We start from the raw sequence: 6,599 nt of genomic DNA, 5'->3' as shown, positions 1-6,599 counted from the left end.
GTAAGATCTTGGTTCATTTATAAGACAGGCTCCCTTTTTCCCTTAACAGTCTTTTGCTGCTAACATAAGGGGTGATTTCTTACTAACTATTCCTTATTCCTGAGCTCTTCTTGAAACAAGGTCTATTTTCTTTCCTTAAAGTCTTTGGGAACAGACAGTTATGGTCAAATGTTTCCAAACTTCGTGTTGCCTATTCTGAATTTGATTTCCCTTCCTGACACAGCCCATAGGAGACTCCAAGTGCAACCCTTATTCTAGTGGCTGTTGAATTCCTCCCTCAGCACAGGAGCTGGGTTCTTGACACATGGAGAAATAGATAAGGGATTAATGGGATTAATGAGCACTTAAAAGAAAATAATTACTGTAAAGGTTATAAATTAAAGTTTATATTTAAAGAATAAAACTCCTTGGGGTTATTCATGATGTAAATTTTTATGCTTGTATTAAATCAGAGAATTTTCGGAGTCACTAGTATTGAAACTGTTGTATTTAGTTCATCTCTTAGACAGTATTCAATTGATATCAAACTGTTAAAAAACAGAAGTGGTCATAACAGATCACAATAGAACAGGAACATTTCAGAGTCAAGAGCACTATGGCTGTTATGGTGGAAAAGGGATAGCCAAGCATGGTCAAAGCTGAGGAAGGAAAACATGTTGCCTGGGCTTGAGATAAGAAGGGATTATTTTTGGAAGGGAATGTATTTCTAACAGTTGTTCTGAAAAAACTTCTTCAGTATCAAAATTGGTTGGGAGAGATGACTGGTATGAACATAAATATTGATGAAACAGTTAATATTTCTGCTTTCAAGGTAGGTGAAGTTTAAGGCAAGAGAGATATTGCATGTTAAAAAAAAGTCAGGAAAGACTAGAACAGAGTGAGCAAATGATTGGCATATTAGCTATTCAGCCAATCTGAAACAGAAGTTTGGGGATTTAAGGGATCTATAGTTGATTTAATGTGGCTGTAGCAGCTGTGTTTCTTTATGCAGGATGTAAGCATCTACTTGAATATATTATTTGGGGACATGTATTTTTACATGGCTTGAGGATTTTAAAGCATATATATAGTCCATATATCTGCACAGTATTTATGCAACTTTTAAAACTGTCATAAAGAGTTTGATGAAGTTCTTTCATGTTAATTTTTAAACATCTGATATTGTACCATTAAAAAATAAACAGCATCTTTCTGTGAATCAGTGATCACTGCAATTTTTCTTTGTATCTGTTTAGGGTTCATGCAGGCAGTGCTCTGTTCACAGCCTAAATTGTGTGGAAAAATACTTTAATTTGAGACACACACCTGATAATAACATGGCATTTCTCACAGTTTTATAAACTAGCTGAATATTTGTACATATTGAAGAAGAGTAGGTACTTACACATAAAAACCTAAAGAATCTGGAAACAAACATGCAAAGTAAAATTCTTGGTATGATTAAATAAAATCCATGTGTGCACACGCAATATAAGCAGAAAGAATAATGGCTTCCTGTCCCTAAATCTCTTAAGTTTGGTGTAATTTGCTGCTAAGTAGTTACTACTTATACCATTTATACTGAAGCCACATAAAAGACTGCTCACCTTTTTTATATTTATAAAAATGACAAATCACAGAAAGAGGTCTACTGGGTAAGGTTAATTTTGCAGATCATTAGCAGGCAGATTCACATTCTACTACAACTTGGACATTTGACAGTTGGGGAATTTCATAGAAATAAAGTATATATTACTTTTGTAATAGTGTAAAATAGCTAATTTTTAGGTTTATGAACTCTAATATACCCAAATCCTCAGCTGACATGAATCAGTGAAGCTATACTGGTTTATGTGATATGAAACTCAGACACTGTGTCCCAAAGGCTGTTTGGGTGTAACTTTGGGAATAATCTTTTAGAATAATGTGTATACTTTTATGAGTAACATGGTGTGTGCGTACTTTGGTCAGTGTTTGGTAGCTAGGAGAGTTTGAGTGCTCAGAATTTTATTCAATTGGGGAAATATTTTCTATGACCATTGTTAAGATTATTTTATTAATAATTTTTAATAAAAACTTCTTTGCTGGATTTACTTTTGTTTCTATTAAAAACTGTAAAGGCTATTGACTTACAGTGTAAGTCTTTTCCACACTATACACATTGCAAACTCTCAGACACATATTTGAGGTAGGAATAAAATTTTTAATAAGTAAATTCATAAAACCACATAATGGAATTCTTATTACAGGCAAAAAATTGAGATACAATTCATGGGCTATAAGCCAGGCCACTACTTGAACATTTTTCCTGCTAAGAAAGTCGGCTTTAGCATGTGTGATTTCCCAAGCCTCAGTGACAAAATGACAGTCATTTGTAGTTCTTAATTATTCATAAACCACATTAGTGTTACTTAGAAAGTGCATTTATTAGAAAATAATTGAACAATAACATTATGACAGTTTGTAAAAAGTTGTGAAAATAAAAGAAGTTTTTGACATTATATTTCAAATCATATAACCATACATATTTATGTACTTGTGTATTACATTCTAAGGATCTTTTCTATGACTTTTTTTTCAGTGTCATGTAAGGGAAATAACAGTTCCCTTCAGTATATCGTAATTAATCAGATCTAACATGATGATCTAACAGATGATAACATTCCAAAGTGGTCAAAAGAAAGAAAAAGATGTGATGATTATAGAAGGATGCACTATACACTGATACAGATTGTTCATGATAGTCTATTTATTATGGATGATTCATATACCTGCCTTCTAAAACAAATTATAAGAAAAAGAGTAAAATCGTTGCTACACATTATGTCTATTGAAATAACATATGCTTGTTTTATATCTATGCACTTGCACTAGCCCAGTGGTAGAAGAAAATGTGCAAAGAGAAAATGTGCAAAGCTACTCCAAATGGAACTACATTGTTGCATACAGTTACAACTGAAATACAATAACTACCCTGTTTAATATTAATATATTAATTAAAATTCTCTTTGCTGGTAAATATTTGATAATGCCAAGCTTCTTTGTAAATGTGAAGTCTGCAATGTAGATGACCACCAATAAAACTATCTATCTGTAAAAGTTCAAGGTGTGTTGATAAGATCATATTCAGATTGCCAACATAATCGAGATTTGATACAGGAAAGGAGTTCTTGCAGAACAAGGTACACTCAATAAGGCTGTAAGTCTTCAGTGTGCTGCATACAGGGAGGGGGACAGGGATGCTTCTGCTCCTTCACAGAGGTCCTTTGGCTTCACTGGAGCTCAGATCAGAAATGGATAGATAGGCAGTAGGAAAGGGGTGACCCTCTGCAGATGCCGCAGACTCCTAAGACTTGCATTTTAGGAATAAATCTATCCAGGCCTGATAAACTTGTCCTGCTACAGGACAAGTACACTAGCTGAACCACCCAGATAGAACTCTTAATAGTGCAGTTGTGCTATGCTAACCTTTCATACAGGGGAAAATGTAATGACTTGGAATATAAAAAAGCACATCATGGCTCATCCACTTTCACAGAAGCAAGTAATCTCAGATGTTTCAAACTGCATCTCCTTAGAATGGACAGAAATCATTACTGTTTTCACCAGTCATCTTCATGTTGACCATAAAGATTCAGATCTTGTGATGTGCTGACTTACACTGTCATGCTCATTGTCAGTGAGCAGCTGACAAGGCTGCTGATTGTCTTGCATGAATCACTTTGACTCTTTTGAAGAAAAGACTTGAATTAAAAGTAATCATTACTGCAGAGTTGAGCATCATTCATAATTTTTCTACTTTTGCAATGAGTAATTTTGCAATCCTTACCTAAACATACTTCAGAATGGCAGTTAATGTAAAGGTAATCTCACGAGGGCAGCAGATATTATCCAAAGTTTTCATCCATAGTATTTTAAACAAAATTATCCACTCTCCCCCCAAAGAAAAACAAGAGATAAATTTCTTAAAATTATTGCTATATTTAGCAGCTCATAACATCACCAACATGCACATTTCTGTGATTTAGATTTAATACAAATATTTCAAAATACAGATCTGAAAAATGCTCTCCATTTTTATTACAGGCCTATTCAATAAAATATATACCTTTGGTATAATGTTCTGTTGCATATAGCAAACCATTTTCATTGTCATCAAAAATATATTTTAGCACTTGCGAATTACAGGGGACTCTAATTCCTCAGATAACCCACATATTGGATACAGTATCTTGAACCAGCTCAGAAATATAAAGACATGATATAGATGTACATTTTCTGTTGGAAATGGAAAGTGAAAGGTCTTCAAGAATTCTAAACTTACTAATGATTAAGCTACTTTAACTGTCTTTATGCTACTTTCATAGATATATAAGACATTATTTTCATTGAAAATATGCTTTAAATAAGGCAAGTTTTATAAGAATTTAAATAGTATTTTTCTTGCATGAAAAACCCATTTGCTTGTAAGGTGGTCATGCCTCCATTGCTATTCTAAAATCACTACACACAAAGCAATAAAATTACAGAGCTAAGCATCCTCCAAGGATGAAATCACAGTGAAGAAAGCTGTGATATACTTTATGCTGTAAATCATGTTGTATCATATCATATGATGATACCACAATAGAAGAGAGCTGGTTATTTACACAGTGGTTCTGACTGGAAAATGTAAACAAAGATGAGTCAAGCACCTCAGCAATGCATTGACTTGCTAGTTTATAGCCAAGGTTTGTAATGCTGTTCATTTAGTTCTGTTGATAACTTGACATGAGGCACCTGTTTGTAAGGTAAGAAACCGGTCAGATGATGAAGTGTCAGTGGGGCTTTCAAGTAAATATGAATCATTCCCTTCAGTTCATTAGTAAACCAAGGGTATACTAATCTATGATCCAAGAAAGATGGAATGTTGTTAGGTTTATATGCAGTTTAAGGAGTTCTATGTGAGAATGACAGTTGTTTTCAAAGATATATAACCTCAAGAAAATCTCTGGTACAGTAAATAGTATTTTAAAATAACTGTTTAAGTAAAATTCACATTTTAACGCAGATTAACAAAAGTCTGATGGCTACTCAGAAGCTCTTAGTCCCACTGACATTGTTGGAATTGGCTTGGAAAAGCTCAAGTGTACTTGAACGTTACTGAAGGTATAAACAATTAAGCATTAAATGTATGAGAGTTGGAGCTTCTTTCCAGAACTAAATGCTCTTTCGTTTTAAGGTCAGTTTGAAGGTGAATCCTATTGTTGTGAATTACTTTTCTCCGCCAGAGGACTTCATTATAAAGAGAGATTCATTGTTGCCAGAGACTGCCTGTCTTGCTATTCTCCCTCGCTTCACACTATACTTCCCCTTACTCATGAGTTCCCTGCTGTCTGTGGAAAGTCCTGAGAATCACATGCTCCTCTTTGTGCCACTTTGTTATAAGGAGTATCTTTTCTGTTATTTAAAGGTGTCTAATTCTCCTAGATTATTACACTATGTTCATAATACTGGTAAACACCTAATTATTAATTTGAGAAGTTTTATCTGAGGCAAATGAAAAAATAACTGCTAGCCTGAAGTTATTCTCAGGACATCAGTTTCAGAAGGATCTTAAATACTCATCCTGTATAGGTCTCATTTCCCAGTGTTTCATGGGCTTAAGATTCCACTAACCAGGAAAAACTGTCCTACTCAGCTATCACTCCTATTAAATGCATTAATCTTCTTCTCACAAAGATTTAGAACTTCTGTATTCTACACAAGCGAGAGATAACAGTTTCTCCTCACTTATGCTTCTTGAGGGTGTTTCCCCAGAAACTCCTCTGGGGCACTTTCTGATTTCATGAGTTACCATCTCTTCAGAAATAATGGTCATTTAAATTTCTCTTCCCAACCTTCCTACACCTCTTTTTCATGCTGAAACGGCTTGAGCTGATGAATCATGGCTCTTTTCCTTCCTTGTTGTTTATCCTCCTGCCCTTGGAGCTTTGAAGATAATCATTCAGGCATGTTTCTCCTCCTAAAAGCTATTTTAAAATTGGGAAGTCAATTGAGAATGTCATTCCTAGGAGGACTTGAGAGGTTTAATATTCAAAAAATATATATTCGTGTTCATGTTAGTAGCAAAGATATATAGATAGAGGAGGTACTTTTCAAATATCCAAATGAATTTTCAATTACCTTGATTTTTCATTTCACATCTTGTAATGCATTACATAAATGTCTGATTACATTTTTAAAAATAAATTTTCAGATATTTTAGAATCAGGACATGAACATCTAACATGGACAGAAAAAGCATGTGGAAAGTGGCAGGAATAGTTTTATGATTTGTTTCACTGAACCACTCATTATGGATACTTCTGATTCAATCTCTTTCTAGGTGCTTATCTCCATCTAAGAAAAAAAGTAGTCATTCATAACCTTTTACTTCCTCAAGGATATCATGCCATCATACAAGGGATATACCATTGTACAATAGGATCAGTATGTGAAGGCTCTGTAACAAGCTTCCAAACACCATGCAAGGAATTTTATCAAAGTGCTTTCAGTGTAGAGGATATATTTCACTATAATATTTAACAGGAGATCTAATAAAATGGACACTTTTTTTTTGGATGCTGTTGAGTGATAAT

This window comes from Erithacus rubecula (assembly GCF_903797595.1).
Source record: "Erithacus rubecula genome assembly, chromosome: 5".
In the NCBI taxonomy this organism is placed as follows: Eukaryota; Metazoa; Chordata; class Aves; order Passeriformes; family Muscicapidae; genus Erithacus; species Erithacus rubecula.
The sequence above is the reverse complement of the archived record's forward strand: the minus strand, read 5'-3'. Positions refer to the sequence as shown.